We start from the raw sequence: 25,148 nt of genomic DNA on the forward strand, positions 1-25,148 counted from the left end.
TTTCAAGTTAGTTACACAAATTTATAGTTCTACAACAGTATATGAGAATTCCTGCTGCTTTATATCATTGCCAGCATTTTACATAATCACTTTTATTCCATTTTAGCAATTCTAATGGCATTTCACTGCGATTTTAATTTGCATTCCACAATTGATTTTTGTATAGTGACGTGGTATCCAGTAAACTTACTAAATTCAGTTATCGATTCTTATAGTTTGTTTGTAGATTATGTTTTTTTCTATATACACAATCATATCATCTGAAAATAATGTTAGTTTTACTTCTTCCTTTTACTACCATATGCCTTTTATTTATTTTTTCTGCTAGAACCCCCAGTACAGTGTTGAATGGAAGTGGTGATAGCTGACATCCTTGTCTCACCCCCAATTGCAGAAGGAAAGATTTCAATATTTCACCACAAAGTATGATGTGTACTGTGGCCTTTTTGTGGATACTCTTGTTGAGATTAAGGAAATTTCATCTTACTTATAGTTTTCAATAGTTTGTTTTAAATCATGAACAGTTTCTCAAATGTGCTTTCTATACCCATGAGATGATCACGACTCCTCTCCCCTTTTTGTCCTTTCTGTTAATGAGGAAATTGCAGAGTAATTTTTGAATATTAGCTAACTTTGCATTCTTAGGGAAAGAAAACCATGTGGGAATGATGCATTATCTTTTTATGCATAGCTGAGTATGCTGTTATTTTGGTAAGCGTTTTTTCATCTATGTTCATGGGAAGTATTGAATATCTTATCATGTTTTGGTATCAACCTTATGCTGACTTCTATTTCCATTTTGCTCTATTTTTTCTCCTTTATTAATGTTTTAGTTATATATTCTTTTACTGTTATTTAGTGTTTACCCTGGGAATTGCACAATCCATCCTGGATTTGTTATCATGTTACCTTTTCCTAAATAATGTTAGAAACTTCACTTTGTTTACTACCATTTTTTGCATTATTATTGTCATAGTAATATGATAATATTTATACTTTGTATATATAATTAACATTATAAATAATATTCTTATGCTCATAATTTATAATGTGCATATTATGTCTATAATATATCCATATAGAACATATACATGTATGTTATATACACAGTGTATGAGATATATATCATATGTATGTATAAATATTACATGTATTTCTAAATAATAATATAATATTTATATTATTATAAAATATATTGTATATATTTTTACATCTTAATTATACAAGACATTATTAGTGTTGATTTTGCTGTCAAAGTGTATTTTTATTTTCCTAAATTTCTACTTTCTCTGATGTTCTTTATTTCTTGCTGCGTTATGTCCTTCTTTCCACTTGGGATCATTTTTTCCTTCTATCCGAAGCATTTCCTTTAGTATGTCTCTTAATGCAGGTCTACTGGTGATTAATACTTTCAATTTTTGTCTAAAAATTATTTACTTCATCTTCATTTTTGAAGAATATTTTTATTGTGCATGGACGTCTAGATTGGTAATTAATTTTTGTTAGTGCTTTCAAGTTTCCATTATTCTCTGGCTTCCACATTTTTTTACTGAAAATTCAACTTTCAATCTTGTTACTCCTTTGAAGGTAATGTGGCTTTTTTCCTCTGACTCCTTTTAAGATTTTCTCTTTGCCTTTGTTTCTCATCAGTTTTAAAATGATGTGTCTAGTTGTGATTTTATTATATTAATCCTGTTTTGTGACTATAGCATTTTAATGAACAGTTTGCTATGTTTCAGGAGTTTTGGAACATTCTGAGCTATTATCATTTCAAACATATTTTCTGTCCCACTCTATCATCCCTTTCTGGGACTCGATTACAGATGTGTCAAACCTTTTCGAAGTCCACCATATTTTGCTAGTAATTATCTTTTCTGTATTTTCCATTTGTTTTGCTCTCTGGAATTCAGCCTGGATATTTTATACTTCCCCATCTTTCAGCTCATCAATCTTCTTTGATGTATTCAGTCTCCTGCGAAACTTATCTATTGAGTTCTTAGTTTCAATAACTGTAATTTTTTAGTTCCAGAATTTCTATTTGTTGTATTTCAAAAAATATATTGCAGTTCTCTGATGAAATTCTCATACTGCCTTATATTAAAAAAACCATATTCATCATAGTTATTTAAAAAAATGTTTCTGGATAGCTCCAATAACTAGGTCATATATGAATTTGTCTCTATTGTGTTTTTATCCTCTTGTTTCTCTTTTTTTGGTATTCCTGGTGGTTTAGATTGAATGCCAGACATGACATTGTGCATAAAAACCGTAGAGACTCAGGTGTTAAATTCTAGATAGGGTTCACTATACTCTCTGATAGGCAGCCTGAGTGGGGTAGATTCTATCAATCTAATCATACTCAGCGCTGATCCAAGGCTGCGTTGCAGGTTTGCTAAGGCTTCATTTACCGCCTTGTTCATCTTTGTTTCAAGGAATGAAAGCCTGGGATGTTTGCTATGCCTGCCTCCTTTCCAAGTTATTCCTAAATTGTAATTTTTGTTTCGTCAGCATATCAGATTGTTGAGAATGGATATCTTTCACCAGGCTTTTGCTGGTCTTTTTTGCCTCTTGCTCTGAGAAGCTTAAGAATTTGTCCCTGTGTTCTCTTCTTTCCAGATTCTTGATCACTCTCGTACTGCTTACCAGACAGCTCCAAACTGTAGTTTTTTCTCCCTACTGTGAGATTTCCAAAGCTTCTAAAGGCTTCGTTATTTCTTAGTCATAGCCCTCTGCCCAGTACCTCAAATTCTAACTCATAAAGAAAAGACCAGCAAATGTCCTGAGGTCAGCTCACCTCTCTACAGTTCCCTTCTTTCTAGACTCTTGCACTCTTCAGTCTTGGTTACCTTGGCAGCTCTCCAATACCTTCAAGTAAATGTTTTAGTATTTTATCTGATTTCCGAGTTAGTTTGGGAACTATTACCATCATAACAAAAAGCAGATGTCAGTAGATTTATGTTTTTTGAAAACCCTGTAACTAGCATATGGATTGAACTTTCACTGTGGGCATTAGAACATTTTTTTTGGTAAAAAAGATGCTAAGATAGTTGTAAAGGCAGGTGGAAATATGGGCTTTTGGAATGGTTTTATGATGTGCATGCTATATCTAATCCAAAGCAAAAAAGATAATATAGCTTTTTGAGCAGATAAACAGTCCTGGTATTCTGTCCTTTGACCATGGAATCTATAAGTGTTTTTAAAATATATTTTTTAGAGTGAAATATGTGGGGCTGGAACCAGAAGTAGATTAAAGTATATTTAGCATAAGCTCATATATTCAGAGATAGGCTCATAGGGAGATGAAGAGCAAAAAGTTCCGATCCAGGCCATTGACCTTGAAATATATTCAATAGTTATAAGTTGCCAATAATTTTCTAATTTTGCATATGGTTATGTTACGTAATGTTATACCTCTGCTCATGTGCTGCAAAATATGTTATTAAATGACATCTATCTTTGGAGATAAGTTATTTTTGCAAAAGACATGGGTTAGGAAGATTAGATTATTTTCCAGTTTTAAATCCAGGATGGTCCAGTGGGAGAATTCATCCAGTTGTCATTTTCTGCTTCAGGAAAGTACTGACTATGCTTTGTACCATGTAGTGGAATGAGGAGTTAATAAGATGCATAATGTGTTTTTTTTTTCTTTCCTAACATTAAAAAGTTCTCTGCTAAAGACCTTGTACCAAAGTTTGTGTTATAAGCCAATGGACAGGTATCAGAAGATAATAATGGCATCTTGGACAACTCACTCAAATGATCACTAACTGCCTTTTCCTTCTTTTCTATGGATAAAGGAAGCAAAGAGATCAAAATTTTGAGACTGGTGAGGTGATCTTTGTATGATCTTTATTGAAGACCGACAGTTGAACTCAGGAGTCAAACCACTGCTTCAGAATTGGAAGACCAGAACAAATTATATCAGACTCCCTGTGCCCAGGGGCACTTCTGGTGAAGTTAGGCAACGAGGGTAATATCTAGGGAGGTAAGACTTCTGGAAATGGGACTTCTGGAAATCTGGGACATTCTTCTAATGCCATTAGAGTTAAGGGTGAGGACAGAAAGGGTTTATGTTGATTGTTTTTAAACTTCGGATGGTAAACACTAGAAAGTGCCTCCGGACATTTAGAAAAATAGAAGGCCCTAAAGGGTGGAAAAGTCTCCTTTGAAAGTCTTTTTAAAAAGAATAAAAATTCCCTGGAGACCTTCCCTGTCATCCCAACATTCCTTGTTCTGCATCTCTGCACTCTGCCTGTGGTTATCTTCCCATCTATAATACTCCTTTCCTAGCTCCACTCCTTTGAATCTGACCAGCCTCCAAACCCAATTCAAATCCGACCTTCTCCACAAAGCCAACCCATATGCAGAATTGATGCTCAGGCAAAGAACAGGGCTTGGAATGTGGCTCTGGAAACCTTTTCTATAATACCGATAGCTGGTGCAAGGACAAGTTGATGTGTTCCTTCAGCGACAGGGTAGAGAGGCTCACGCTCTGGGGGGATTTGCACACTTAGGAGGCAGGGGCAGGGTGAGAGAGGTCTGAGGAGACAAGGAGAGTCTCCAATGCAAGGAGAAAAATGAGCTCCTGTGGGGTCAGCAGCATCAGCAAGTCCTGAGAGGTCCATTAGGTTTGGTCAATGTGGGGTCACTCAGGGTTTTTAAGATATTTTCCCACATATTTGTGCTAAAAGTGGGATACAAAGCAGTACTTCAGAAATTAAAAGATTAAAAATTGCTCTACTGTGTGCAGTTCTGAAGTCATCATCATCATTATTATAGTTTTATAGAATGTTCTCCATCGTTTTCTTCCGCCTTCATGATTTCTTTGATTCAGAGAGGATTTCTGTGCTTTCAGGAGAATTTTGGATAAACATTTCTTTCTTTCTTCTCAGTCTCTCTTTCTTATTAGTTGCCTCTAAACACATCACACATGGGAGGTTGCATTCTTGAACTGTTTCCTTTTCCATTTAATTGCTGTTTTCTCTCAATTTGAAAACAAACTCAGTCTTTGCCGCTTAAACAAAGTTGTATTTGGAGACTGTCAAGCTTCATTAAAACTGAATATTTTTCCAGGTGGTGAATTAAGGACCAATGTAATAGGCTGCGTTTAGGGACAAAGCCCAGCCATTTAAGAGGTTCCCTGGGCAGGGAGGTAAAGTTCTATTTATGGATGATGTATCGAGATAAGCAGAGAAAACAGCTTATCTCTGACTGACTTGGAGAAAACAGTTCCCTCTCCTTTGCCACTGGTCCATTAGGATCGAACATGCTTCCAGTTAGCTTTCTCTAGGAGGAGAGAGGAAAATAGATCAATAAAATTTATGATTTCTTGAAAAGACATTTCCTTGCGGCAGCATTGCTTCATTAAGGCTCTTTGCTATTAATAGAATTGTGTTGGTTGCAATGAGGGACATCAGCCAGGGTTCATTATATAAAGAGGGCTGTAAAAATTGTCTTTGCTATGTCCAGCTGAAAATGTTCATAAGCTTGATTTTAACTTGGGTGCAAGTTTGACATGCTAAGAGTAATAATATTATGATAGCATTCTTTTATGAGAAAATGATAATTTGAAAATATTAAGAACAATAATAGTATATAACTTATTGACTGCTTTCCATGTACTAGGGCCTGTGCTAAGTTCTTCGCATATATAATTCCATTTAATATTCAAGGCAATATTGTGAAGGTGGCAGCCTTGGTCATTTTCAAATGAGGAATGGGAAGCACAGGCAGGTTAACTTCCTCAAGTTCATGGAGTCTTGTATCCCAGTCTTCCTGACTCTATAGCTTGATTACTCTTAACTAGACTACTCTGGTTTTAATAAAATCAGTGATTTATGAATCTGCAACTTATTAATTCTATAGCATAAATTTTCCATTTAGGAATATGTAACAGTCTGCTTTTTGAAAAGTCACAAATATGATTCATTTAATATGCATACTTAAATGTTCTATTAATTCTAACTCAGATCTTTTCATGGTTTGATATGTCAGATAAAATTACTCAAAACATCTTTTTTCAGAAAACTTTTCATGCCATACTTTATAACCATAACATTAAATCTACAGATTTACTCCACTGATAAATTAAGTTATTAATAATATTGCCTATAGCTTTTAATATGCTTTAGGACATCATAAAAATCAACACTGATACTATTAGTAATACATATTCATCTGTGCTGGTTAATAGGTTTGAAAAATGAGCTACAGATGGCTTCATGTTTATGGATGTCCACATACATTTTGCAACAGTTAATGAAGATCGGTTTGGAGTGCTCAAATATGTGTCTGACAGGTAGATGAGATACAGAACAGGTATGGGAATCTATCCCTCAGTTCCCATATGCTCCCTTATCTCTGTTTTCTTATTGATCACTTAAACAGTATCACTCTGGGCTAAGCATTGTGAGGAGCTTTGCTTGAAGGTTAAATGTAAATATATTTCCTACCTTCAAGGGTTTTATAGTAGAATTGGGCAAGATAAGCACAATTTGCAAAATAAGTACATAATATGGATCTTATGGTAAATGAGACCAATGTTAGAGTTTGTAGTTTGAAGATATCATGGAGGACTGTAGAGGTCAGGAGAGTTGTTGTATGCTCAGAGGTGGGCAGGATGTAGAGATGGAGAAGAAAGATGGTATTCCAGCTGCTCATGGGAAGAGATAATGGTGCGAGATAGCGGCTGAGAGATGTGGCTGATGGAATAGGGGAGACTGGACCTTCTGTAGCAGACACCATTTAGGATGTGATGAGGGTAAACTTGTCTGGATAATATGGGACCATGCTGTGGAGGGTATGTAACAGACATTCCCAATATAAAACAGGATGGCTGGAGTTAAATAAAGAGTGTTTCCCCTGCTTAAGTTGATCTTGGGGGTAGAGGGAAGGTGATATGGGAAGGTCTGGGAAACAATCTCATAGGCAAACACATTGAAATTAATGTCTGGTGGGTTACTGGTGGAAAATTATAATTGATTCATGTTGGATTTCCTAATAAAGTTTCCGTAATATCTTTTATTGATATTATTTACATTCATCATCAAAAACAGTATAACAATATTAAAATATTTTTTAAAGAAAAGTCTGTATTTTCACCACTCCAATGTACAAGAGAAAAACTAGTCTTACATGTGTGTATTCTCTTCCAATCTGGTTTCATGTAATTGCACTGAGAGTAATAGAATTTTGTGTTTTGCTCTTTTCACTTAATACAATTTTCCATGTTTCCACATAGTGTTTATAATTATGATTTTTAATGAATATATAGTATTCAGAGTTTGCTAAAAGATTAGAGTACTGTTGGACGCTTACATTGTTTTCTACTTTTTGTTGTTGCAGATGATACCACAAATGACATTGGAATGCATGTGATATTTTTTGGCTTCTCTTGAATAACTTCCCAAGCATGTATTTCTGGGAGGGTGATTGCTGGTTCATAGACTAGGAACACATTGTAGCACTTTTTATGTAATATTAGGCTACACTCAAAGGCCCATCCTGATGGAAGATGCCACCAGCAGGAAATGAGGGTGCCGTTGTCACCTCAAATTTGGAGCAGGAAAAAAAAGCACTGCCATAGATAGTTAAATATTTCATTCACTGGAATTTCTGTGTAACTCTGAATTTTGTTTCTTTTTCAATGTTTATTTTCTAAATAATAATAAGATGGTATTCCAGCTGCTCGTGGGAAGAACTGGAGCTAGGAGATACCTATTATTCTCAGGTAGATTGGAAAGAAAAGTAATTGATACGTGATGTAGCAGGTAAAAGAAAAATAATAAGAAAAGGAGAGCTAGCAATAGATAAGCATGACAGAAAGATGAGAAAAAGAAGAAACGTGGTATAATTGTACAACTGGGGTTAAATAGTGATGGTGCCTATTGGATGCTATCAGACCCGTCTCTCCTAAGGGCCTGAGAGTTTCTGGGAGGGTCAGGCCTGAAAATCTCCATTTCATTTCCTCATATCTGGGCACCACCTGAGGTTTTGTGTTTTTCTTAAAGATTAATTCCACCGGGGCCTTCTGACTTTCTTCATGGGTTCTATCTGCAGGTGGTGCTAATGGCCTTGCCCTTGACCAGCTAGGCATGGAGGTGGGCATTCTTAGAAGGGCAGGCTGTATATCCTAGAGCTTCCTTCCTCCTCTCCTGCCCTTGCTTTTGGCCTTTCCTTTGGCAGGTGTCTGGGAGAGGCCTTAGAGGTTGACAATGGTCTCTGGGTTTGCCCTCGCATTATCTTAGATCCCTGTGGATCACAGCTGGGAAGAGAGAGTGCACAAATATGGTTTTGATTTTTTTTTTTTTTTTGGAATGAAGCTTCCAAGAAATTTATTAGTGTAAGCTTGTGAGTAGGAGATTTTTTATGCTGGCTGGGAAACGTTTAGAAAGAGAAGGTGAATGTATGTGTGTGTGTGGGGGGGGGAGGGGATTGTGGAGCAAGTCCTCCTCCATTACTTCACATATTTTCTAGCCTTATCATATTTTTGTCAACATTTTATTAGCAAAGGTATAAATATCAAGAAGTTTCAAAATAATTTTTAACCATCATGGAATGTTTGAAGAGCAGAAGAATTATGGCCTATAAGAAATAATTTATTTCTGAGTGATTTTGCAGGTTCTAAGCAATGAAGGTGTTTCCTCTCCCTGAAATTTTCACTCCCTCCCTCCATAGTCACATGACTGGCTCTCTCACTCCCTTTAGATCTTTGTTTGAATTTCACTTCCTCAGAGGAGCCTTCTCCAATCACTTTGCTATGAGTCCCTCCTCCCTCACATTCTATTCTCCTATCTACTTTATTTCCCTTTAGAGCAATTATCTGACACTATTATTATTAACTTATTTTTAATCATCTGTCTTACTGGCCAGAACAAAAGTTCCAAGAGAACAGAGCCTATAGGTCTCACTAACCACTGTATCCCCAACTCCTACAACAGTGCCTGATGCATAGTAGGTGCTCAAAAATATTTGTGTAATAAATGAATGCGTGGGAGGTAAAAAACAATATTTTTCCTCCCACCTTCTAAGTTCTAGTAGCTGGGCTAATAATCAAATTAATAGAGACAGATTAATAGGAAAAAATTAAAATTTAAATACATGCACATGCAAAATTCACATAGGCATGAAAATTCCAAAGATAGTGAGGCAAGATTGGGTATATAAGACATTTTGGACAAAGGAGAAAAGAGGAGGCGCGAGGTATTAGATTTCAGAGGTGAGAATTTACAGGTACATGAGGAAGAGTGGAACACAGAGGGCAGGCAAATTCTTGCTGAACAACTCAGAAACAATGGGACACAGAAGGTATCTACTAACAGGCACCTGACTAATGTCCTCTTATTTACCATACTTAATGCAAATGAGGCTAAGGCAACATTCTAAGATTTCCTTCCTGAGGCAGCTTTCTTTGTCTAAATCTCTTGGTCAGGAAAGTGGAGAGGGTCAAAGGTTCTTTCTGAGTCTTTTTTCTTAACAAACACCTTAAAATCAATATCCCAAGAAGCAGCTTCGAGGTAGCAAAATTTTGATTGCCTTCAAATAAATGAATGAAACAAAGATATTGAATCTTTTGACTTAGAACAGAAAAAAAGCATTCTAAAAACGATTGCACTTGGAACAGTACTCTGGCATTTGGAAGAAATGTCTTGATTACAACAACCATGGGGTACAAAATGAAGATGGCTTAGGGGACCACGGCATTCTTGATACTAGAAATTCAAATGCGTATCCAGCTGCCAATCTCACTTTCATGTGTGAAGTGTAGCCTGTAACGGGAGCCTGCTCATGGGAGTATGGCCACATATGTGGAAGCTCTAGTTCCCAGGAGTGAGTAATGGGGAAGATGTTGGTGGTGGTTGACTGTGCAGAATCTGAAAAGAGTCAGGAGTCAGATTGAAGTTAAAGAGCATAGGAAGTAGATATTTCCTGTTTCCTCTACCTCTTTCCTTCCAATACAGTCATGCTATTCTCCTTTCCCTGAAAGTATCTGAGCTGGAAGTAGAAAGGGGAATAAGGTGACAATAATCCCTTCTTCCACAAGCCAGAGCGATCTCAGCTCCCTGGGGGAGCATAGTGAAGCCCAGAGTCCCAGAGCCCAGGTGAGGACATTGCAGAGATGTTGCTGGCCTTAGGAACATGTGTAATTGTCCATGGCTGTTTCTGCCTGTCACTGCTAATATTTTTCCCATCCTGAGCTACTCTGAACCACAAGGCAACAGGTCAGAATTACGACTCACTTTTTTCTGAAGATAAAAGTGACATTTGCTTTAACTCTTAGGTATTATAAAATCTGGATTCTGTGAAAGAATTTTCACTTATTCCTGGGACAAGAAATGGGATCAGGTCTTAGGGGAGAGAAAGGTTTCATCTAGATCTTAGAAATCTTAGATGCCAAGTGGAATAGACTATGTACAAAAAAGGACCTACCTCCCTACCAGCCCGGTATGCCTGCCCTTTACAATGAGACTTTGCAGCTCTTCCCATCAAAGGGCTCAGTCCATTTCCCTTGAGTACAGCAGGAAGGATCATATGTCAGCCCCAAGCCTAGGCCTTGGGAGGCTTTGAGAAGAAAGTAATCTTCTGTGGCTTTGTGGCCTGAGAGGGAGAGGCGAAGGGTGGATGTATAAAGAACAGCACGGTCGTTACCCTACCATTAAGTCTGCTTAATTCAAATGATGGCTGCAGAGAAGTATACTGAACAGGAAAAAATATTCTGTTTGCTTTCTTTAACATGGTTGGAAAACTGGGTTTGATCTCTGTGTTTGATTGCTACACAACATCGACCCCAACTTTTTGCTTGGAATCTTGCTACTGCCACATGAACTAGCTTGGGCTAGCCTGTTGAGTGATATGACCCAATTGATGCTGTCACCCCAACCATCATACAATCATGAGACATGTAAGGAGGCCATCCTAAGGCCAGTCAGCCCCCAGATGACCTGCCAGGAGACTTCAGGCACATGAGCAAGCCGGTTAAGATGGGCAGAGGCTGGCCCAGATTTGCAGACCACGCAGCTGATTCATGCGATTATAGGCAAAAATAAATAGTTGTTTTAAGTCACTAAGTTGTGGGGGATTTGTTACATAGTGATAGATAACTGATATACTTAGGCTTAGAGAGAAGGCAGTTGGGATATAATATTTGGCTGAATTTGGGAGTCCTTCCCCATTCAGCCATCCAGAGGGGAAAATAGAGGTGTGGGTGTGTGAACTGAAATATTCATGTAATCAAAGAGCTGAAGCGCTGGCCTCCAGACACTGTGATGGAGTTCTTTATGTGGAAGCATGTCTAAACTATGGCTTCAGTCATGAACTAAAGAAACCAGCATTGGCCGCTGGCCCTTTGAACATTTCTTCAATCTCGAATTTAACAGAGGTGCAAAGGGCAACCACTGGGAGGATTAAAACTCTGATAATTGAGGCAGGAGGTGTTCTTAAGCTGAGGGTGTTGTTTGCATTCCAAACTATGACATGGGAGACTCTAATGATGTGAATATAAAGATTATATTGGACTATTGGTCTTGGCAACTTTTCATTGCAGTGTGAACTCTGCCTACCCCCTGCCAAGGGCCCTCCAAATCCTATGAGACCCTAGGCCATGAGTGGCAGGATGTGGACGATATTAGGATGGAGGAGAGTTAGATATAATGGAGCAAGATGGGGTAAGTTTGCACTTGGTGGTAATTGAGGGTGAAGTCAGAGGAGGGGAAATGGAATAAGAGCTCCTAAGCTGCAATCCCCAAACTCAATTTAGAGCCACCCCAACCTTGCAGCCCCCAGCTCTGCTCTCCACACTAATCTCACTTCTGCTTACAACCTGTGTCAAGAATTCTAGAACTTTTCATGGATAAATGCTGAAATTAGGACTTGAATTTCATTTAGATAAAAAGGTTTAGGACTAAAAATGGTACTCTCCCTGTGGTGAAATGGCTTTCTGGTACAATTCAAAGGAAATTCTGTATTTGTCCTGGGTGGTAATTTTAGGAAATTGAAGTGTCAGTCAATGCACCTTTCATGTTCTGTAGAATATATTAACTGTAGCCACTGGCTGATTGCAGGACAATAAAAAAGATCATCCCTGGTTTCTGAAGATGGCTGTGTGGCCTCTATGGAGCCATCTGATGATGGTTGTTTACAGCCTTGTTTATTGTTTTTTGGTCGTAATGCTGAAGGTTCAGAGCACTTTGCCATGTGTGTAGTTAAAGTGTTCTTAATTGACTTGACAGAGATGACGGCGTCCACTCTCAGCTGCTCCCCTTGCTTCTTCCTTTCTCTTTCTGGAAGCTTTGGTCGTATCTTATTTCCTCTGTGGTTTGGGTTTCAGACAAGTGTTTTGGAAATATGTCATGGAAAGAATCACAGTTTTTAATATTTACAACTTAGACTGTAGTTTCTTTTAAAATATTAATGTTTTCTCAGTCAGGTTAAGTCATTGCATATTTGCTTCTCTTTATTTGCTTTGGTTCTTAGTCAGACATTTCAGACTCAGTCGAGTAGGTTTTGTTCGAATCCAAATATCAAGGGGATAAAGAAAAATTAATGTAACAGGCATGGCCTTCTGGGTTAGAGTGCAAATGGTTCCAACCTCAAGCCTTCCCTGAGTGCATTGCCTGAACACCCACCTCTAGAAGGAAGTACTGAAACTCTAAACCACTTCAGGCTCCTGCTGCATCCTTGTTTGGTCAGGGACCCATGAGTGTCTGCAGGGGAGAAGCCTGGTCTTCCTTGGTCATGTATCGCTGTGTCAACTACAGTGTAAGGCTGCAGCTGCTCAGATAACAGGGGCCTCAGTGAGCCAGCCCCAACATGCAGCCAAAGCCCTTGGCTTCTCAAATGGTGTAGATGCTCAGGGGATTTCACCGTTACAGTGACTAATCCTCACGGATCATCTACCCTCTCCCCAGAGTTTCTCTGTGGAAGGGTTCCTGGCTGAGTTGCTTGGAACCTTTGGTTTAAGATCTACCTCTACTCCTTGCTGGCACGAGGCTGTGGAGATCCAGGCTACAGGGCCAGGGCGTCCAAGAAACAGAACCTAAGAGCTTAGAAAAAGATGAGATGTCTGAGGAGTGTCACATTGGAGAACCTCTCCTCAGATGTAGACTAGAAGCTTCCCAATGGCATGACGGCAGTAAAGTCTCTCCAAAGGTGGACATCAGGCTCCTCAGGTAGATGAAGCAACACTAAGGCTAATTACACACCAACGGCTCAAATCGGAAATTGCTCAGCCATCACTTCTTTCAGTTCTCATGTACGGTGCCCAAGGAGCAAATAGGCATGAGGAGTATTGAGTTAAGAGCAGTTCCAGGTTCTAGCCATTGAGACCAGTGCCAAATCTCACCCCATTTACAACCAACATCACATTTCTGGGAAGAGCCATTTCTCTTCCGAGGTCATTAGGCCATAGCCTCTGCACCTACCCTTCTGTCCTAATCTGGATTCCCTCTGAGACAGACTGTGAGATAAGAACAGGAGTGCAAGTGATTTGTTTGGGAGAGGATTCTAGGCAGCACAGCTGGGAAGTGCATTGGAGAAGAGAGGAAAGATAATAAAAAGTGTGTTGATGAGCAGGTAACCAATAAGGGCAATGAGACTCATCCTGACTGAAGACCCTTTGAGAGACTACAGAGCCACCTCAGGACTATTGTGCTGAGGCGTAAGGAAACTGGGATACTTGTCCACCAACTAATATCCTTTATTTGTTGAGGGTCACCACATACTCTCTGGCCTTTCTTGCAAAGCACTCACCTATAATCAGAGGACACCCTTAAGCAGAGAGATGCAGGGAGGCCCCTGAGGGGATGTGGGTGGGATATGGAAAGTATCCACTACTCTTTGTAAGACAGACCATGCCCAGTATGTCCAGATTATGCATTGTCTTTGCTTATTCTGTGGAGTGGCTGGCAATTTTTCTTATCGAAAAGAAGAAAAATAACACACACACGCACGCACACATAAATTTAACCCCTCCCAGAGAAGCCTACCACATTCAGAACAGAAATCTGTGAGAATAGACTAAGGACTCATACAATGGAGAACACCAAAGAGCTGGTCCCACCTTGAGGCATCGGGTCAGCCTTTTTTAACCTCTCATTCAGTCATTGACTGAGGTCTCAGGGAATAGGATGGGCATCAGCCATTTCCTAGGAGGGGACTGCAAAGATCTCATAATACCTGGGAGATGGTACACTACTAGGTAAAAGGGAACAGGATGGATATTAACAGCATCCATGATACTCTTCTTTCCCATCACAATTTTTTAGTGCTTAATAGCTATTAAAAAAAATTTCTTTCTTGATTGTGGGTTAGCACACTGAAGACACTTCTAATGTAACATTGGGAATATGTGACAAGATGGAAATAGTGTCACTGTTGTCCATCTTTTCCCTGTCTCTCAACGTGATTTTGATTAAGCATGCAAGTCAGAGAGAGGAAACACTCAGGTAGCTACGTCATTATGGGGTGGAGCTAATATGTTGACATGCTGCACTGACATTTCCTTTGCCTTAAAGCATTGTAGTAAAATAAAAACGTCTCTGATTCATTCTCAGAGTGGTTCATAACATATTTCCAAGCAAGTGGTTGCCACTGTACACAAGATGCCACAGAATTTGAAAGACATTTTCAGTATTAAGTAGTTGGGGATTTACGGATAGGTCCAGAGTTTTCGATGGAATAAATAATCATTAGAGTTTATTTTCTTTTCGGGGATCCTAATGAGCAGAGGCAAACTTTCCACCAGGAGAATAATCTGCTAGTGATGGGGGAAGACATTCTTAGGTGCTAGGGATCGAAACTAAGGTTTTTATAATGGATGAAGTCGGTTGGATTTGCAATCTGCCTGAGTCAGAAACAATTTACTACATCTTCTGCTTGACCTTCAGGCTCATACAAATTGAAATGGCAGACTTGATCTCCTCCTTAATTTGTGACATTACAAGAGGTACAGCATACTCTTGTCTTCCTGCCTCTCAGAGAAATCTTGTCTCAGTTTTCCACAAGAGGAATTTTTGTATCCTGAAGAAAATTCTCTTGAATTGTGTAGCATTAATGTCAGAAACCTTGCTTGTCTTTCTAAAGATAATTACTACTTTTGTTAACTTGCAGAATAAAAAAGCAAGGCTTATTGCAAAATGAAAAATCTAGAGGTTGTCTTATTTCTTGGATTTATAATGGCCATGGGAGGGGTTAGGAGCTTTAGGGAGAAAAGACTTTTCCAGATTAAACTTTGAGCCACCTTTCATGAAGTTAGAAACAAAAAACAGACAGCTATAGAAGATGACTAAGTTAACTATTGGTGGTCTGCTGAGTTGACTTAGTGCTTAGGAAGCTTTCACTCCTTACCAATGTCACAACCACTGCTAACATCTAAACCCAAACCTCAGTTACTCCTGTATTTGTTACTTTTGACATAAAGGAAGTGATCCAAAGAGGTTTATTTTTCAAATATGCCAATATACCAAGCAAATATTTATTTCGGAAGTGAAATACTTATAAAACTTGGAGATCACTGTACAAATGAGAAACATCATTATTGTTTTTGGAGACTGACTCAGAAAGTATTTGCTAAGCACAGCTGGCCTTCACAGAACATACAGAGGTCCAGAAGGTGTCATCTGAATGATGGTACCTGCAGAGACCTTGCGACTCTTTGAACATCTGCTCTCATTGGCTGATTTAGAGTCAGGAGTGCACCCCTGGGTCAGGAACTAGCCCTGCTTGGGCTCCATTCTATAAAGAAGGCTTCCAGATGATCTGCCCATCCAGACACAGACTCTTGATCACAAAGTTTGGTCAGATCCATCTGATGGTTGCATTCTTTTAAAAATATATAATAGTTTATAAAAATAGCAAAAGAAGTAATTGATGATGGCTGATTGCAATAAAGTCATGTCACGTTTGCATTTAACTAATATAAAGTCAACAGCTCCAATTAAGCAAAATGGAAAAATATTTCCATTATTTGCTCTGAAAAAAGTTATCCTCAATCAAATTACATCTTAGTCTTCATATTCCCAGAGGAAGGATGGCCGCAGCCAAAATGCAAAGAGAAACAATATAATTTACTTCTTGGTTTTTGAACACCAATGTGTCTGTCCTGGTGAATTAAAATCTGTTAAGGGATTCTCAAGGATAATTTAGGCCACGGTTTATTTTTAGGATCAAACTTCTATATGGAATGTACATTGTGGAAAAAAACTATAACAACTAGGGTTTATTTAAATATAAATGTATACATAGCAGCTACCAATATTCTCACTGTATCTAGGTATACCTGCAGCCCAGCCCCATAACTAAACCTCAGGGAATGTATTCCACTGCATTCTACCAAGCGATGAAAAGAAGTGTGTGATAGGCCTCTGATGTTAACCACCATCCCCTCCTCATAGGGCCTGGCCCCAGAGAACCACCACACTGGTCCTGGTATGGTCTGATCCCTCCTCCTCTTTGTTTTTTTTTTTGTCTTTTATGTGTTGGCTGAAGCAATCTACATCCCTTAGTAAGATTGTAACACTGGTTGATTTCTCCTGCTTTAGTAAACCCTAAGGCATTCTTGGTCATGAATCTGCAGTGACTCAACGCTCAGCCATAAGAATGCAGCCTTCATCTTTCATAGTTCTTTCACGATTCTTAATTTCTCGATCTATAAATCCATAAAATGTTTGAAGGGCGACACTTTTCAGATCAAATAGTCTCTGCAAATGCCTCCTGTGACTACTGATGCAGGGAAGTTTTACAGTGCTCACTGACTCTCAGTGGAGTGATAACTTTTGTGCTTAGCGATACCCGAGGACTTCTATACCTTACTGGGAAGAAGCCTTTTATTGTGTGGTAGTTTCATATTTGTTCTATCATCTCTTCTGGCTGCTCGATGGTGATAAAAATAAATCTATTTGTATCTTTCTGGGGATGGGGAGTTCTGTTTAATTGTGATGGTAGGTCAAAATAATGCCCTCCACCCAATGTCCACCTCCTAATCGCTGGAACCTGTGAATGTGTTGTTACATGATTAAGGGGAATTAAGTTTGCAGATGGAAGTAAGGTTGCCTGTCAGCTGACCTTAAAATAGGAAGATTATCCTGGTTCATTTGAGTGGGCCTAATGGTATCTCAGGGGTCCTTAAAAGTGGAACAGGAAGGAAAGAGAGGAGGTCACAGTGATGCCATGTGAGAAAGTCTCAACTGTCCGTTGATGGCTTGGAGATGGAAGTGCCAAGGAATCAGAGCTGCCTCTAGAAGCAGGAGAAGGCAAGGAATGGATTCTTTTCTAGAACACGCTGCAGAAAACAGCAGACACCTGAATTTTAGCCAGTGAGACCTAGGTTAGATTTCTAACCTACAGAACTGTAAGATGATAAATTCATGTTGTTTCAAGCCATTAATTTTGTGGTAATTTGTTATAGAGGCAATAGAAAACTCATACAATTGTTTTTTCAAATTATATGTGAGAGTCCTTGAATTTAGGCAATTTGTACATGATTTTGTTGCTGCTGCTTGATAATGGCTACTGTTTATTGAGTACTTACCACAGACTTAGGCACTGCTCTAGAAGCTTCACAAAGAGTAATTTATTTAACCTGTACTTCAAGTCTATGATGTGAGTACAATTAACATTTTTGTTTTCCAGGAAAAAAATGGACTCAGAGCAGTCAGATAATGTGCACCAGTTCTGACCACTTGTTTTTTATGGAACTGTGATTCGGCACAGGCAGATTTCAAAAGTGGATCAGGTTCTCCTGACTTTTATGCTATACTGCCACCTTGTTCTGCCATGTGGAGAAGTAAGCAATTTTATAGAAACGGGCAAGTTTAAGCCCTGAATCACCTGGTGAGATGGTGCTAAAGCCAGAGTAATTCTCTCTGGGCATGTGGTCCACAGGGTCAGGCTTTTTACTAAATCATGGTGCTTGTTGAGAAATGCAAGTGCTCTCCAGTCTGGATGGAGACAACTTTTCAGCTGCATATTACAGAAGGGCTAGGACTGGGGAAATGGGGTGGGCTGGGATCGGAATGGAGAAGCATGAGATGTCAGGACAGAAGTCCTAGGCAGCCAATTATGAATGGACATGCGGTGTCTCACTCTATGACATCTTTAGTGAGTATGATGTCTTTACCTTTTAGAGCCAAGAGTATGGCTTGAGACTGTAAGAGTCCGTCCACACAGTTTGTTGAAAACAAATGAATGTGGAATAAGAGCAGAAAGAAAACATTAAAGCGTAGTTCCCATGATCAAGTTTCTCCTATGTATCTGGAATACAGAGCATCCCAGCAACCCCTTAATCCATCTGTGTCTGCTCAGCACACTAATTAAAAAAAAATAAAATCATCATACTGAAATCAGAGAAACAAATCATATTGCTCTTAACAAAAAAGCGATGAGGTTTTTTTTTTTTTTTTTTTTTTGGCTTTATTTAAGACTACAAAGTATTCAGTTATGCCTGAATAAAATACATAACCATTGCCACCTAAAGAGAAAAATAAAGGATACTTTCAGTCCCACATTAGCTCTTCCATCACACTTTAAGTACCTTGCTGTAGGACATCACACACCACCCATTCATGGAATGAGAGCGTAGGAGTACAAAAGCATGTTCTCCATTTCCCAGGTCATTTAAAATTTATTTTTCTGCATGCTAAGCTGATTTTTAAAAAAATCTTTAGTCCTTCCAAACTTTAGTATTGTTCAACCAAATTAAAATTCATCTCAATAATTTAGATTAATGTAAGTCTCTTCAATGGAGACTGGAATAAATTACATTAAAAAATGAGACCATTAAAAGGCTCCTCTGGCAGCTTTGTATAGAAACACAAGCATGCAATATAGTAGTAACATTAATAATATATCGTTTTATCTGCCTTTCATCCCAAAGGGTTTCAAAGAGCTTTACCAACTTTACAAATAATGTGTGTATGCAAACAATATATGCATGCATTAACCTTGTAGATATTTCCTAATATTATTAGCTTCCCTCCCCCCTAATTTGGGCCTTAATATTGGTATTCTCTGTATTTACATATTACATATCTTCTCCTTTTATCATTTAAGTACGATGAACGCACAAACATCTTTGTGTACTTGCGTCAATAAAAATGTTGGAGCTTGCACCCCCACTACATATATATGTAGTTACACATAAATAATTCCCCCATACCACGGTTCTGATGTATTGCACATATTATAAAAACATATCTAGAAATGTAGAAATTAAAATGATGACATAAAGATGAAATACAAAAAATGTTTGAAAAGTGTTACTGCTTCTGATGACTTTATACTTTCATTAGCTAATCTCTCAAGACATAAAAATCACCTAGAAAAAAATTTAGAGTTGCGGATACTGGATGTACGTGTGTATTCAAAATAATGGTCTTGATAATTTCTTCATCTTTTTAGCCGACTTAAATTTTTTTATACTTTTAATTATGATTTTAAAAATACACGAAGGTAGCAAGAGTAATATGATGAAACCCACGTTTTCATCACTCATATTCAACAATCATCAACATTTTTGATCAGTATTATTAGATCATCATTTTTACCTGGTAATATGGTTAATGAAGAGTCCACAGTAGAAGTGAGATGTCAACTCATTTTCTTATGGTTCATTGTGTTTGTACTTTTAGTATGATCTTAATCCATAATTTCATGGGGAAAATCTTTTAAGATACTGTTTATATTAGTCTGCTCAGGCTGCTATAACAAAATACAATAGACTGGGTGGTTTAGCAACAGAAACTTATTTTCTCACAATTCTGGAGGCCAGAGGTCAGTGATTAAGGTGTTGTTAGGGTCAATTTCTGGCGAAAGCTCTCTTCTTGGCTTGTAGATATCTGACTTTTTGTGTGCTCATATGGCCTTTTCTCAGACAGAGAAAGAAAGTGATTTTCTGCTCTTTTTAAAAGGGCACTAATCCAATCAGACCAGGGTCCCCTCATGACCTCATCTAACACTAATTGCTTCCCAAACACTCTATCTACAAATACTATCACATGGCAGTTAAGTCTTCAACATATGAATTTTGGGAGAACACCATTCAGTCCATAGCTATCAGTGGTCTAATTTTTGGTAGCTTGTTTATTTAATACTAGATAAATAATAGAAATTATAAATCCTCTTTACTAGAACATTTAACTACAGTATGCTATGACAGGTTGAAAATGAACAAATGAGGGATGAAGCCAGTGGATGCATGCTCTCCTTCTTTCCTCAGATACCTGTCATCCTACACATACAATGAGATATGGCCTGAATAAGAACACCAATATCAGTGAGTAAAGGAAAAATCGTATAGTTGACTAATTTTTTCTTATTTTTAAGAGAAAAATATGTCGCCAGAGGTTTTAGTATATCTTTTTATACTCTCTTGCACATCACTCTTCCATGTAACCACATTTCAAAAATTTCATGAGGACCAACATTTCGTCGGCTAGCAAGTCTTTTGGGCAGTATCTACCTTAACCAGGTGAATTAAACACAGAATTAAAGTACACGGGCTTTGTCTGATTCATCAGAAAATACAATCTTTATTTCACTTGAACAAAAAAAGACCATAGTGTTTGGCTTCCTGCCCATATTGCTCAGCCACATAAAAGATCTACAGTAAACTAGTCTGAGCATATTTAGCATCTAGCATGCTTAGAATTTCATTCAACACTCGTTTGAATGTTCAAAAAACATTTATTGAGCATGCATTGTGCACCCCATACTGTTCTTGTCACTTGGGCAAGAACAGTGAACTAAACATAGAGCGTATATTCTAGTGAAGGGAAATAGAAAAAAATGTAGATTTGTAAATTATGCGGAATGTTAGAAGAGGTAAGTGCTATAAAAACAATAAAAAGAAAAGCAGGATAAAGGGGAATGAGGGTGTGTGGAGTGGGGGTGGGTTGCAATTTTAAGTAGAGGGATCAGGGTAGATCTCACTGTGAAAGTGTGAATTGAGTGAATATTTGAGAAGTGAGAAAGTTAGCCCTGGTACTAGGACATTCTGATCAGAGGGAACAGCGTTGTAAAGACCTTAGGAAGGAGCGTACCTGGTATATTTGACCATTAATTTTAGGGGCAGTGTATTTAGAGGGGAGAGAGATAGAGGAGGAGAGAGAGAAAGAGGGATACGAAGATATAAAGTCAGAGAGGTACCAAGTACCAAGAATACAGATTATGTGGGACCTTCCATGTAATTACTCTGGCTTTTACTTTTACTCTGAGTGAAATGGGGAGCCAGAGCAGGCTTTTGAGGAGAGGAACATAATGTCACTTTGTTTTAAAAGGATCAGCCCAGCTGCCATGTTGAGGCTAGAGAGCAGAAGGCAAAGACGTATGCGAGGAGACTAGGAAGGAGGAGCCTATGGCAGGAATCCAGGTGAGGGCTGATGGTGGCTTGGACCAGGTGAGGAGCTGTGGTAGTGAGACATGTTCAGATTTGGGATATATTTTGAAGTTAGAGCAAATGCTACTTTATGATAGATTTGAAAAAAAAAAAAAAAGTCAAGAATGACTCCATGATTTTTGGCCTGAGCCACTGGAAGGATGGAGTTGGCATCAACTGAGATGGGAAGGCTGCAGGTAGACCCAGTTTTGTAAGAAAGAGTCAAATTTCAGCTTCAGAAATGCTAACTCCAAAGTGCCCATCAAGAATGGATTTTTAGATATGTGAATCTGGAGTTCCAAAGAAAAACCTGAGCTGGAAATAGCAGAAATAGTTGACACAGAGAGCACCCACTGTGTGCCAGACACCATAGTAGGTGATAGAAATGCACACTGAATCAGATGGCCTCAAGATGGAGCGCAAAGTCTCCCAAACTATGTTCTCTGAGCATAGCTCTGGATAGGTTAATGAGTGCTCTAAGAGGGAAAATAAAGGGCCTATGGTCAAAAAATTTGGGAGATGTTGTTGCTTACCCTTTGGATTCATAATACAAATTAAAATTTTAAAGCCTCTGAGAAATTCTACGGTAAAAACATTGTTTAAGTGTATGTAATCCAGATTTTTCCAAATGCATTTGACCATTGTACTTTTTTGTCACTTTTTAGGCGTGTGTATTACATTCTGAAGAATATTAAATTTAGAAATGCTAAACTGGCATAATCAATAATGCAAATAACTGAGTATAATGCAATGTAAAGAGTGTTTTAATTGAGATGTTCTCTAAGTTTTATGGGAAAACAAAAATGGAATATTTTTCTTCTTGGACAGGCCATGCATGGAAGGCTTTGATCCATATTTGTTGAACCCCCAAACAGACTCATACCTTATGGATGAGGTCAGAATACAGCCTTGGTAATTATAAGTCCTGATTCACTGTGTGAGTCAGAGTAAGCTACTTTTCTGTTTCTCTTTCTGGAAAATTAAGAGTGATGTTGGCCTACTCAATAAAAAGTATCATAAAAAGTAATCTGTTTTGCAAGTACTGTATTTGATTAAATGACATTTAGTTCTTGGGGAATATAATTGTTAAAAGTTGTCTGTCAGTTGTTCGTTAACAAATACCCTTTACTTAGCCTAATTCCCCTGAATTCATGTCTTTAATTAGCACCCAAAATGAATTAATTAGAGGACAAAGATTGGGAGAATTCATGGCAACTTAGGTTAATTTGATCAGAGAATAGTATTAGTTTGAAAGATTTTGGAGGACTCTGTTTTGAAGCACTTGGACTGTATGGCATGCCTCCCAAGTGGGTTGTAATTAGTTTTGTCTCCTTGCTGTGAACATGTGGGGTAAGCACAGAGGAGGACTGTACTGACTTCCTCATAAACACTCTCACCCACCAACTCAGTAAGGGATCCTACAAGACTTTGATGAATTCTTCATTGCTAGATGATGTGCTGATTTTGTGTGTGTGATTTTATTTTTATTTTTATTTTTACTAAAGTACAGTTGGCATATAATATTTTTAAACAATGATTTCCTAAGAAGTATAACTTAGTTACCTTACATAACAGAGTTTCCGGTTGTGACTGAAAGTGTGGAATGGAATGGGAGAAATGAGATGATGAAAACCACATTTGAGCAATTAATGATTAGATTTGCACCAGCTACCATCCGCTTGCATTTTAAACGTGCTCCCAAAGATAGCTGTTTTTCAATCTGTTTTATCTCCATTTTCTTTTTACCCAAATCTTGCTCCTTGTTTCTAGTGTTGAGAAATGCTGATAACCATGTCCTCTAATATGTAGATTTACCCCTGTCAGTTCAAAATCAGAGATACTAGATTGAACACCTTTGTTTTATTTTTTTATCTGATTTAATATTAAATTGTGATTTTTAAAAGCATTGCTTGTATTCCTTCATTTTCATCTGATATGATATTACTTTTTCTGTTTCCTATGCAGTACTTGGTCTGCCTATCTTTATGTCTCCTATAATTTTGGAACACTTCTAGTTTTCTCACAAGAATGGGAATGTATGTTACAGCTCTTAAATACATCTTGAAACTTGAGAAATTGAGAAACGATATGTAGGCAATTGAATTGTAACTCCAATGGCCAGTTTATTCTGTTAATATTATTCTGATTACATAATTTCTAAAGCAGTCTCAGGAGGGTAAAATGAGATATTGGCAGCAGAAAATGTCATGGGATGTTCATAATGGAAACTAGCAACTGTCTTCAAGGGAAGTTGGTGCATGAATGTATATTTGGAAGAATGATCAAACTGCCTGGTCATTGGAAGTACCAAGAATTGATTTATCCAATAGTTATTGTTCTAAACTAGCCCAATGGACTTACTTTTGAGTTTACCAATAATTTTCTCTTGGTTTAAACACCTAACTCAAGGAATCTATAATTGAACTAATCTCTGCCACCATCTCCCATTTCCTCATCCCACTTTTCAAGTGTTTCTTTTCTTGAACGAAACCAACATCCATTTGGCAGTGTAAGACCAAAGCTAGAAATCATTCTTGATACCTCACTAAACTTCCCCTCCAATCCTAGTAGGAATACTTACTGATTTTACCCTCTAAATATCTCTCAGTACACTATTTCTCTGCTCTGTTGTTACTACTGTCCTAGACCAAGTTATATCATTTAAAGAACTGGGGTTTACATAGTTCATTAGGGAGAGTATACACAGAAATGTGCTTGTGTGTGTATGTGTGTGTATGTGTATGCACGTGTGTATAAAGTAAATACAAATCTGGTTATTATCCTATAGGGTAATATAACTATAACTTTTTGGGGCATCTCTTCTACTAAAGTTATTTAGATTTCTACCTGACACAAATCTACAAGTTAACACATAACTTCACAGTGTCTGGGCTCTATAGTAAATAGAAATATCAACAGAGGTATGTTTTACTAAAAAATTAAATAACCCCTAGTGAGCCAGAGGAACAATGTTTCATTATGGCATTGAAAGAGTTTGCAATCATTCACTTGGCCTTGTTGCCAAATCGGGATACATTTTCTTAACCAATTGCTTTAATCCATCTTCCTAATGTACGGAAACTGCATCAGCAACCCAATACCTCTTTTGTACACAGACTTTGATTAGGAGTTCAGGTATGCCTCAGCAACGTGATGCTTTTGTCAGGATGGCCAGCAAACAACCTGCCCTGCACAATGCAGATGCTGGAGATTGTTCCAGTCCGGCCCCATATATATATATTTTTAATGCCTACAGTACCTAGTCTTCCTAGATGATCTCCCATCCAAGTACTAACCAGGTCCAACCCTGCTTAGCTTCCAAGATTGGACGGGATTGGATGTGTTCAGGATGGTATGGCTGTAGACCAGCCCTCATTTTAAAAATGAGGAAATTGAGGCCCAGAGAGCCAAAGTGACTTACGTGGCATGCCTTTTCCTGCTTTGTCTTTCAAGGCTCAACTCAAAAGTTATCTTCTTTCTAATACCCAAACTCTACACACCTGATAGAAGATATGTCTACCTTGCCATTGTGATCTCCTAGTATTTTATTCGTTATCTTTATTAGAGCATATAACATATTGTTTGATACTTATTTGTTTGTTTGCTTATCTCCCTGGCTAGGCTTTGGGTTATTATAACATATGAATAGTATCATATTCACCTTTGTATGTTAGTATTGAACTCTGTGCCTGAGATATAATAAATTCTGGATAATGTTTATTGACTTGCATCGAAATTGCCTGAGATCCAACAAACGTAGTGGCAGAGTTGGAAGCAGGAC

General features: G+C 38.0%; 1 pseudogene; it reads right to left on the bottom strand.

The window, feature by feature from the left end:
- Positions 1-24,614: 24,614 nt before the first annotated feature.
- On the bottom strand, positions 24,615-24,733 carry LOC120613016 (uncharacterized; annotated as a pseudogene).
- Between the last annotated feature and the right edge of the window lie 415 nt (positions 24,734-25,148).

This window comes from Pteropus medius, unplaced genomic scaffold, assembly GCF_902729225.1.
Source record: "Pteropus medius unplaced genomic scaffold, Ma_sr-lr_union100, whole genome shotgun sequence".
Lineage (NCBI taxonomy): Eukaryota > Metazoa > Chordata > Mammalia > Chiroptera > Pteropodidae > Pteropus > Pteropus medius.